The following is a 12,533-nucleotide window of genomic DNA, read 5'->3' as shown; positions in this document are numbered from 1 at the left end:
CAGTGACATTTGTTTTCTGCTCTATGTTTTTACACCTGTTTCGTTGGCAATACTGTGGTGAACTGGCGTGAGGTCTAGAAGTGTTGCTGATTTTATTCCAAACTTTCAATTTTCAGTTTCTAGTGTGGTTTTCATCAATCAAAACTTTTTGGTAAGTATTCCCGTTTTACCCTAAATTCAAAATAATTCAAATTCGTGAAATACAACTTCAAAAATAGTTCCTATTGCAATGGTTGCTTCGTAATAGTCTTTTCAATGGCGCCATTGCTAATTTCTTGCTGTTCCTTGGTTCTCAAATGAGATTTCGATTTCATATACCATGATTAAGCATTTTTCTGTGTTGATGAGGTGTTGGTGTTTATTGAGTTTAGGGCGTAGGGTTAAGCTTAAAACTATTGTCACTCCTATTATATTCATTATCAGGTCCCTTCTTTAATAAGCAATATAATTATTATTCTTAATAATAACGTTTTTAAATATTTTCAATTTTTTAATTAATTTATTGAATTTAAAATGGTAAATGCCATAAAGTTTAAGTATATTTAAGTCTAGTCACCATTACAGAACAGCAAAGGCTTTAATGAATCATTTGGTTAATAAATAGATATAACAAAATTTTAGTAGCAGAAAGCTTTTTCAGAAATTTACTTACTAGGATTAAGTTGATCACTAATGAATTCTTGAATGTTCATTTATCTACATAGCTAAGTAACCTGATGTTACCCATGGATACTCAAGTAAGTGGCCCAAGAAACTTTGCAGGGATTTGCACAAAAAAACCAAGATTGAATCATGAAGTTACTTAGGTCACTTACTCAAATAGATGTACTACTCTGAAGTTACTCTAATACATTCTAAATTTGAAGTAAATGAAATATGGATGTTGAACATAAATCAATGTTCCAAATTTGATGTAGTTTCTCAAAAACTCAAGGAGCTGTTTAAGACAAATAGGAATGTTCTTGAGAATTTACTACTTATTTTGTGGACCAACCTACATTAGCATTAAAGAACTATGACTACAATACGAGAATATCAGAGACATGTGATGTTCAGGCAGAAACTTGGATTCTTAATGAACTTCAAGAAAAAATGAAGGTTGCACCTTCTTGGATGTGAGTGTTAAAACACATGATATGAATATTTTTTATTGTTGGGCATCTTGTCTGATAACCCAAGTTTCCTTGAAAATACAATTAGTGACTCAAGGATTGGTTTAGTAAGTAGGGGGTCTTGAAGCTTGATCTTGTGTAGTGTTATAATCAGTATTACAAACTAGTTCTTGTATTTTAATTATAACAAGTAGCCTGGCTTAATAATGTAGGTGTTTTATATGTTTTTACTGTTTTATCAGATTCATTGGTGGAAGTGGATGGATGATTGGGAGAAATTAAAATTAGAAATTTGAATGGATACAAGCATGTTTTTGAAAATTTTTGTTTTTGATGAATAAACTAAGTTTTCATGTTACTCTTGTTGTTGTGTTACTCTTGTGTGGACAACTCTCAGATACACCATTGAAATTTCTGGATACACTCTGGTCTGTCTCAAAGACAAACCATCATATCTTTATTAAATAGTGAAATAATCTTTTTTTTTTAAACTTCATTATATATTTTGGAAATTAAGTAATTTCCGGAATTTTTTTTCCATTATAACCGAAAGAATATCCCATTAAATCTGCGCCATATGTTTAGGAACCACCCTCTATTGTCCCTAAAAAATGTCTTTTTTTAGCTTATAATCTATGTATAATTTTATTCATATCACTAATTATTGATTTCAGATGTACTTAAAATTACTGGTATACCAACGACCTCCTTTACGTATGGTAAGAGTAACTTTGTTTCATGTTATACTGTTCTAATATTAGTAGTACACATTTAGCCACAATGCTTGGTCGTTTTATGACTTTGTATTTTAAAGTCAAGGTTAAACCCCTGCAATATGTTGACCCGCAGCGCAATACGGTCTAAGTAAGTCATTTCGCGTCCCAGGGCCAGCCACCCGTACACGTAAATAAAGTACTTAATTTCTTCATACCTGGCGTTGCCTATGGCCTAACGATGAACCTGCAATTTTGAAACTAAGATTCTGTTTGCGTAATTACCTTGACTTAGATGTGGAACAAGTTTAATCAGTGTTTCGACTAGAATTTTAAAGGGTAAATTTAGGCATTGTGTTACGGTTTCGCATGTTTATAAGAAAATGATGAAATTTGTAAGTCAGCAAATATTTACTTGGTAATAGCTATATGTCCTCTATAAGGCGACTGATGTTAAGAGTACCTCCAAGACTAATACAACTATAAACGCGCAGCTAGTATAATAAACAATATTAAAGTGTCTAGCGGTGAAATAGTGATTTATTAGTGGAATATTAGTGTTTTAGTTGAAAATGAGTATATCAGAATCGTTGAAACTCGGAAGTTGCAACAATATTTACAATTTTTTATTGGGAAAGAAGATTCCTTCCAATGAACGGTGGGAACTGCTAGGAGGTCAAATTAATTTATCTGCGCCGTGGTAGCACTGGCCGCCTCGGCCCGTTCTGTTTGGCAACTGGAAGCAGTTCCTGAATTTTTAAATTTAGAACACTTGGAAATAGACAGTATTTATATTTTCTTATTTTAATGATTTCCTAAATATGTTTGCCAACCGATATTAATGCTTCGCCAGGATAATTTTAGTTTTTTTGTTGTGTGTACAAGAAGTCGAAACGCACAAATCTCTGATCCTCCCAGAAATTTTTAGGCAGATGATAGCCTCGAAGTCACACAAAGATCTCCATAGGTATATATGGCTGAAAAGTGGTCCCGTGTTGAGAATTCCACATCATTAAGGTATAAACGAGACAAAAGCAGCTATTTCTGGATGCCTAAACTCTGGCGAGATCAGACAACAAAAAGCAAACGACTTCCTGGTTCACTAGACCGGCCACCAAGGACGTTTTTAGAATTGTCAGAATGCAAATGACGGAATAATGCGAATCACTGGTGCAGCACGAAGGTTTCACGCATATCGACCTGGAGCAATAAACGATTGTTTCCTTTGTGTACGAGAAATCAAAGCGCCTTTGCTGTTTCACAAGTGCCTTGAGATTAAATGTTCAGAAACTTTGGTTTATCGAACAAGTTATTAACAAAAACCCTAGGAATTGCTTAAGCAATTATACGACATTTAGTGCTGGATTTTAGCTCCCTAATAACAGTCGGCAAGTAGAAATCGCGTTCGTTCCAGAAACTAAGTTTTAATGTTTTCTTGAAATTATAGAAAGTACCTTATTGTTCATAAACGTGAGTCATGAACATATGGATCACGCCTAAATGAGAATCAGCATATCAGTGCAACGCAAGGTTGGGTGAAGAGTAAAAATTGCACGAACGAAGTGTTTAACTGAGTAGTAGATTTTTGCCGTACCAACGCTACTTGTTGCAAAACGTAGTTTGTTGCCTTGAAATTATCGTGTTGGTGCGTATCTCGATTTCTTATGTGGGGGGAACAAACGAACATGTCTAAATGGTCGTTTTACGCACTCGATCGAACGGCCTTCAGAAACTCGGAAAATTATTCGTCTGATAAATGAGTAAAAGTACTAAACGTCAATGGACTTGCCTAATCTGTTGCGCTCGCTTCATGCGAATAACTGTAGCGTATTCATCTATAGGAAAAGTATGATTTAATGTAATTTCAAAGCGCACCTCGCCAAAACAAGCTACTTATAATAACAATAATATAAATGAGTATAGTGTTTAACAGTCGGCATACTGATTTAATAAATCATTAAATAAAACGTAATAAATTAAATGGAAAAATATTTAAACCATAGTTAAATTCAATGATGGTAGAAGATTTAATCAGATTTAAGAATTCTACAGTGTAATCAATCAACTTGCTAAAATAAAGTTGTGTCCATAAATCGTTTTTAAAGTATTACTGCATTAAACCGTCATGTAGCTCACGAAGTATGTTCTATTGAAACTGATTTAAAGACTTATTTTGGCAATAAATCATGTTTTAGTAGCGTGAATATATCACGTGTAAAAGAACTTGAATTTAAGTTGATTTAAAGGTGAGGTATCAAGTCTCGTTTTATACAAATTTACAGAAATAATTCATCCCTGGGCTTCACAGTGGATCATTTAATAATTCAATTAAACAAGTATTTTCACAAACGCTTTATTCTCATTATAAATATCTAATTCAGGATTTATGCAAAGTTATAGTTGTTGATTTATTAAAGTTAAAGCCAATTAAAAAAATCTACTGATTTAAAGATTTCTTTCATTTCGATTTAAAAGTTCGCGATTAAGAATTATGCTTCGGTTTACGTCGATTTATATCGTTGTTAAGTGAGGTAACAAATGGAATCATCAGTAAATATTTCATAATTTCATTAAATCCTTTACTATTATGGCAACTTTTTTTTTCATATTTAAGCATTGTAAAAAACAAATATCAAATGACTTAAAGTCTTATTTTATCAATCAATCACGTGAAGTAATGTGAAACTAATGCGTATCATAGAAAATTTTAAATTTAAATTGATTTAAAAATTAATGTTACGCTGACTTCAAAAAATAAATCATCATTAAATCAACAAGTAATCGTATGAATTGTATTGTAAAGATCTGATTTAGTATTTAAAGCGAATTATGATAGTTGATTTATTCAGATTTATGCAAATTTAGCATTGAAACAACTTTTTGGATCAATAAAGTTTAAGTAACGTGCAATAATCACGCATCTTATATAAGAACTTGAATTTGCATTGATTTAAAGGTCAAATATTTCAGATTTACAGTGGTTGAGTCATCAGTGAAAATAACTGCGTATTCATTAAATGAATCTACTTCAAATTTTTTTGCAAATTACAAAGATCTAACACGGTACTGTTTATATCGATTTGGAATAACTAGTTATAATAAATCATGATATACAGGGTGTCCTCGAATTGCGTGGCCAAAATGATACCGCAGATTATTTAAGTAAAAATAAGTCGATTAATTAAATTTGCCTCAGTCCAAAAGTTGATAATTACGGAGTTACAGGGTGTTAAAGTTGAAAAAATAAATCGCATTTTCTTTAATATCTTTCGATTTCTTTGAGCTAATTTCACGAAATTTCGTATTTGAGGGTGTTTTAGAATGCGAAATTCAAATTTACTAACCATTTAGTTGTATTTTCTAGAGGGCACCGCAAGCGACCATTAGGACACATTTAAACCTCTGCAACTTTTTTGTGCCATAGTGTATGTCATTTTGGTATTGAAAAATCTTTTTTCCTACCTTTTATACTTAGAAAAGTTATACTTTATTGAAGTCGCTAGAAGCAACGGTTTCTGAGAAAAATGCATGTAAAGCTGATGATGCATGTAAATTAACTTAAAATCATTCCCGTTCAAAAAAAAAGTGTTCAAGTTTTTCGAAAACAATTATTACTAAAGATAAAACAAAAATAATAATAATAGTTTTCCGATTTGGAATTCTACAGAAAGGATATTTTTCCTTGTAGACTCGTACACTTTTTTGACCATTGCAACGGCAAAGTCTATAGATTAACAGCATATCCACCATTTCAGAATACGTGAAATTATTAGTCATAGTCAAGGCTAATAATCAACAGGAAGCGAAAGAGAAAACTGATATTTGAGGAATACATTTAAGTGTCAAAATGTCAACTAAAAAACATAGCTAACTAAGCTATTTACTTAAAAGCGATAACGCAGATGTGCGGCGCATTAGAATTATGCGTTTTTCTCAGAAACCGTTGCTTCTAGCGACTTCAATAAAGTATAACTTTTCTAAGTATAAAAGGTAGGAAAAAAGATTTTTCAATACCAAAATGACATACATTATGGCACAAAAAAGTTGCAGAGGTTTAATTGTGTCCTAATGGTCGCTTGCGGTGCCCTCTAGAAAATACAACTAAATGGTTAATAAATTTCAATTTCGCATTCTAAAACACCCTCAAATACGAAATTTCGTGAAATTATAATAGCTCAAAGGAATCGAAAGATATTAAAGAAAATGCGATTTATTTTTTCAACTTTAACACCCTGTAACTCCGTGATTATCAACTTTTGGACTGAGGCAAATTTAGTTAAATCGACTTATTTTTACTTAAATAATCTGCGGTATCATTTTGGCTACGCAATTCGAGGACACCCTGTATATATTATATATTATTACATATTTATTGATATATATAAATGAATGGAAAAAGTATTAAAAAAGGTTTTGAATTTAAACTAATTTAAAGGCCCTGTATACACTTCAGTTTATACTGATTTATAGGAATGAGTCATCGTAAAGATTACCAGCGTATTCATTTAATAAATTAATTGTTAACATGCCAAGTGACATAAAGACTTTCTGCTTTAATAAAACACGTTTAAATACGATGAACCGATTCAAAATCTCACAAAAGATCTTCAAATTTAAACTTCAATTTAAGGTGATTTAGATCTCTATTTAATTATTTTAACGACTGCTGAAATTAACTAGCCGCCGTTGTTGTCAATTAAATTTCTCTGTAGCTTCCCCACTTACTATCCACGTGCACAATTTAGAATTTTTCAATTAAATCTAAACAAGATTGAGAATGCTCCCTCTGCTCTTTGCGAAAAATACTGTTTCGATTTCAACTAACGAGTCATCCCGAAATTCCACTTCTATGCTAATAAGTAAATTTAACGGTATTTAAACTAAACTATAATCGATGATTTAAATCGATTGAAAGCAAATACCTAGGTAAAAATATAGTCAAGGAATAAAATGGGATACTAATAATAACCGAACACTACGTTTATCTCAAAGCCGATTTTGGGCTATGTCGATCTTAAAAACGGGCGGTTTAAATATTTTCAGCTGTAGACTGGACATTTCATCTAGAATGCATTTTCTTCTAGGAGATTGGGAATTTCTGTTAGTAATTAGTTTAGAATTTATCACATATGTCGCCACAAAGGCGAACTCAACTTCTAAACTGTTTGCAGTATTCATTGAAATTAATTCGTGATGTTGGGTTACGTAACAACTAAGTGTTTCTCTTTGCTTTCAGCTTCATTAATTTTGTTGGTTGAGATTACATTGCACAAGTTTTGCAATCGCACCGTGACGTCAAAGGCATGATTCTATTTTTTTAACAAGAATCAAGACTACCACTGACCAAGTAGTTTTCAATTAGATATTTCACAGTTGAACGGGTAACAATCAATTTTTATTTCGGGCGTAGTTATTCATGCTTTGGTTGTGGTCCTTGGAAACTATCTCGATAGAAGATTTATGCATCTATGGGCCCAAGGCTGAAATTTCGATTTGCGCAATAAACTTGTAGATAATATGTAAAACACGGTTTTCTATTTTATGTCTTTTTTTGAAGTTAATTAAGTGCTAAAATCAATGAGTAAGTAATACTTAAACGTATTAAAGCATAAGTTAGTTAATATATATATGTACCTGTGCGTTGAATTGTGCAAGATTCTTTGTCTGGCTCTTGCGGTGCAAACATGCGTTGCGTCAATTTAAAATGCTAATTTAATCGAAAGTGTAATAATTTCATTCCGACTGTGGGACGTTTTCTAGCACCACGACGTAATTCCTTTTTTTGTGGTTGATAGCATGGTATTCTTGTATATTATAACGTTCAAACTTATAGGAAAATCTCTGTTAGTTCAGGTTAAAAAGCCATATGTCAATTCGGGTCCATAGGGGCCAAAAAGGCTATCTTTTTCTGAACTACCTTTTATAACAAACTAGTGTTATTTTCCGTAAAAACTGCTAATAAAATGTGTGGATTAAATCTGAAATACCCTGTTTTATAGACAGTGATGGCTGATCGTCGTAAGCCGAAAAGTTGCAGCATTATTGTCACTAACTCAAAGCAATCACTATTGTCGAATAGATATTTTTCAGCAGTGAAATTGTATTTCGCCCGTCATTTTTTTGCATCTCTCACAATCCCTAGTTTCAGTGGCAAAATTGAGGTTTGCAATTTAACAGCTATCTACACCATCTCCAACTTTGAGAGAGCGTCAGGTATAATTCAGAAACTCGGTTCGGGACGGAAACTCTTAACTCCTTAAGCTCTTTTGCTCTTTATTAGAAAATTTCCAAAGTCGATAAAGGGTTAGTTATATCGATTTTTTTGTCTATCGGTCTTATTGAGATTGATGACCAGGAATTTGGAATGGTACACGGAGGCAGTTTTTTGTGACTTATCATAAGTAGGATCTTCTTAACATAACTGGAATCGTTTCTTGACAGAACACTTATTTTGGCTTAACAGTCATATTACAAGTATGTTATATGGAAATCTTGGTGAGCTTCCCCTAACGGGAGTATATCGATGGGGAACATGTCTTCCATCGTGGGACCGAATGTCATATGAATTTAGGAGTTGCTTTGGTGTGGTTTAAAAGTTATTTGAGGGAAAGATGAGTTTTCACTTTGGTGGTCATTCCAGCAAGCAAGAGACACGTGTGTGCTCAACATTCCGTTTTTGAGGTGCCCACGATATAGACAAAGACACGTGACTGCTGACCAATAGGAATGAAACAAATACCCACCAGGTCAATGAGAGTGAGACAATCAGGAAGCACGGACATCAATTATGTAAATTGACTATAGGTGAAGTTAAAAGTACTTCGATCTGTTGTCCCTTACTGTCGGAAAAATTAACTTCTCGGAAACTGTACAAAGAAAATAACTTCGAATTTCCATAGAAACTATGACCTCGCGAACATCATTAGTCAGTTCGGGTAGAGTTCATGGTTCAATTATCTTCTAGATAAAGTTGCCAGTAGTTTGATTTAGTAGCCCTCAGACTCTTGAACTCTTCGACACAAGACTTGTACGTCCCAAGATAATTTATTCCTCGAAGCAAACAGACAAAATTGCGGCAAAACACCACGTTTGCTCAACCAGGCACTTCAAACCAAATAAACAATTTGCCTTCCGCGTAAACGACCAATCGACGCTCTTGGAACGCGTCCTACGTCATCATTATCTTGCAATTGTTCGTCACACAAGGTTGCGATCAAATGACGACATGCCGCACTGAAACGCGAAAACCGGGCTCATCGACCAAACAAAGGCTGAGGGCGGCCTTCCCCCCTCCCCCGGCGACCTTGGGGGCCGCCCCAATTATTCAGCGTCCGGGTCTCCTTTGAAAATCGATTGTGGCAAGAAACGTGACTGGGGGAGCGATAATGATGACTTAGATGACTTAGACTGGGTCGGTGAAGGACGATCCTATAATAGATGAGTTTATCTATTTGTCCATTAACAGACCAGTGCGCGGAGGTGGCAATTACTACAGTTGAGAATTTAGTATTTTAGGACATTTGGCAGGTTGCAGCTTTCCATCTTAAACAAATCTCTCATAAATCAAGTCTTGACGCCTCCGGCGTAGTGGCCAGTTGTTTGTAAAACAGTTCAAAACGTAAATCTGCCGTAAGTTAACGTCATCATGAGGTATTGTGTTTGTATTAAGCATAGAGGAGCATATCTACAAATAAATTGGAACGAAACCTCAGGCGTATAACATTTTATCTTTCCGATAAACTTTCTGTGCGCGACTGGTTTCAGCATCTGTAAATATCTAGTGCTGTTATTAACGTTAATAAATAATTATATGTATGTTAATAAAAACGCCTTAAATTACCTCCTAAAACTGTAGAGCCTTCCTCAGTCAATTGACTTTCTAGCTCTGATAGATTTCGGAAATTTTCTCTGTCGATAAAGAAAACGCGTTTTCTGTATCTCAAAATCAATACAACTAAACTTACATCACGCTTTCGTCATAAAACTAAATTTTTAAATATGTAAATATTTTATAGTAACTTCGTGAAAGTTTAATAATTTTTCGTTATAGAAGAGCTACAAGGTAAGATATCTGATAATTATATCCACTCGATTTTACGACGCAAAATCCACACTTAAAGGTTGAAGTTAACATAAAAATTGAGTAGAACGCCAGAGTGAGAATCGTCGCCAGTCAGCTGTTCGGCGCGTGTGATAATTATTATTTCGAACGACGTACGTGTTCAAGTATATTTACACGTAATCACCTTTGAAGGCTGATTCTGATTCTCGGATTCATTGCCGGGCCCTGAACATTCGTATGTTATGTCAAATTAAGGTTGTCGGTCATTTTAACTCTCAGCTTTTAAAAGCTTGGTATGATGATGTAATCCCTCAGCGTGTGCAACAGTTCGACATGACAGTAGAGGCAGAAGTTGCTTTGACTAATCGGTTGTGCTAAGAAATACTAATGTCAGTTTAAATTCGCTAAATATTATAGGGGACACGTATTAAGACTGAGGCTACCGTTAAGGGCACTGCAACATGTAAACAAACCTACGAAAGCGGGAGAAAATTCATACCCTCTAATGGCAATAATAACATTTCTTGTTGAGTGACTCACTTTCTTCTCTTGAAACGAATGTACTAGAAAAATGTGTTTTCACTTGGGTATGTTTGTAGTGTCGAGTAGCTCTCAAGTGATCTTAGAGACCACCACCTAATCATAATGGAATGTAAGCATTCCATTTATGGCACATAAAACAGCAAGAGATCGAAGAAAGGATTATAGATTTTGCAGGGTGTGGAGTTAGTACTTTTATCGTTGTTATAGAAGTATTTCAATTTTTGTCGTATTTAATCAAGGCCTAACTATAACTTTGCTCTAACTAAAAATATAGCAATGGTAAATTATAGATTCGACCACCCTGTATGTCTATTTCGGATATGAATCGTCATATATGTTAATACCCCGTAAATGTTCGCATTGCTTAGACGGAAGATTTCAAGAGAAATGTGCTAATCTAAAGCGATTCGTCTGATGGATATTTTCCTGATACCTTGTATGTAACAGTTGTAACGAAGCCTCTTCCTCGCTTGTACCGTTCAAAATACTGTGCATACTCCGTACTTTATTTCAACCATCTTTTTGCGCCATTGTGCAACCATAGGATTAATCTGAATAGTCAAAACCCTGAGAGATACTTTTTGCTAAATCCAAGTTATAATAATCTCAACCCGGCTGGGCTGGGCCAACACCCTCAGCACATCGCAAGGGAAATTCGGGTCGTCGACCCTAACGAAAACCCGCGTGGGGCCCCCGCATGTCACGGTGAATAGACCAAGCGAGGGGGACAGACGGATGGATACTTGGGATGGGTCTCCAGGCATTAATGATAATGACGAATTCCAGGTACTAATACAGGGTTAAAGTAAAGTACACAAATTGTTGTCGGGTGGTTTCAGCTTTTCTAAGACTGAGTACATAATTTCAAAGTTTTGAATACAACCCACAGTAATAATTGCAAGTTAATGTATTATTTGTACTACAATAATTTAGACGAGTCTAGGAAACTTTTATGAGGCGATTACTGCAAATGGCAAAGCATAAAGATAACTTTAAGGGTCTCTACCTGCCATTGTGCGACAAACGAATTATAATTTAAGTGTACTAAAGGTGTATTGTATTTGGAAAGACCTAGGTAGGCAGCCCGTAGAAAACACAGTCCCATTAAATGTGAGTGGCTCCTTCCAGTCAAAACGTAGTAAAACTAATCTTATATCATTCTAAATAATCTTCGGTGTGCCTCAAAGGTATTTACTTTGAACGGCCTCGTGACAATTAAAATCAAAAGGAGGCCAGAACGTGAGAAAGAAAACTACTGTGAACAAAAAATTGAATTGTGCCATTTAATGTGCCAAGATTGGGAAAATTAATTTGCAGCGCCCGATTAATAAATTTACGTGTAAAAGGTAGATCTGCACCGTTTCACTTGAACCAACGTTTTGCCACCTCTTGTTTCGTATATTGCTACTTTCCACACGTAAACGAGTGCGGGAAATGCGTGGTTAATGAAACTGTTTTACTGATATTAATATGCGTATGTTATTACTTACACGTTACCTAGAAAGTTTTGGCGTATTTTGAATAAAACCAAATTTTGACAATCATAAACTTTTTGTTTTCTTGGAATCATCAATCATTTGTATCACTCAGGTATTCGCATTCATACTATGAAATCGATTTTATAATAACACGGGGGAATTTCGCGTTTCATGACTCAAGTATCTATTACCTAGAAGGGGACAATGATTACAGGAAACCTTTTTGGATTAAAATTTACAATATTTGTTGTTTATACAAGGCGTTTCAGTCTATTTGTTCTTTTATCTTTCTATTAGGGTATTCGGCTTTGTTGATCCAAGTCAATACATCCTTGAACAAAATTTTGAACTTATCTATCATGCATTACGCAGAAATTAGAGTAAATGAATTGTTGATTATACTGAATGGCAATTGAGTTTCAAAGTATTTTGACAATATGAGCAATATTTACAGACATTAGTAACAATTTTCAATTGTTATAGTGAGTCACAATTATTATTGCTTCACTTCATTTATTCATTTTTGTTTTTATTACAAGTTAACTGCCTCCAAATTTTCGTCGATCTTCGTTGTAGTAAAAATGTTTTTGATGCCACTGTGTTAGGTTAGTTTCTACTGCGATTT

The sequence above is a fragment of the Euwallacea similis genome, chromosome 6, assembly GCF_039881205.1.
Source record: "Euwallacea similis isolate ESF13 chromosome 6, ESF131.1, whole genome shotgun sequence".
In the NCBI taxonomy this organism is placed as follows: domain Eukaryota; kingdom Metazoa; phylum Arthropoda; class Insecta; order Coleoptera; family Curculionidae; genus Euwallacea; species Euwallacea similis.
This window is presented reverse-complemented; position numbering follows the sequence as displayed.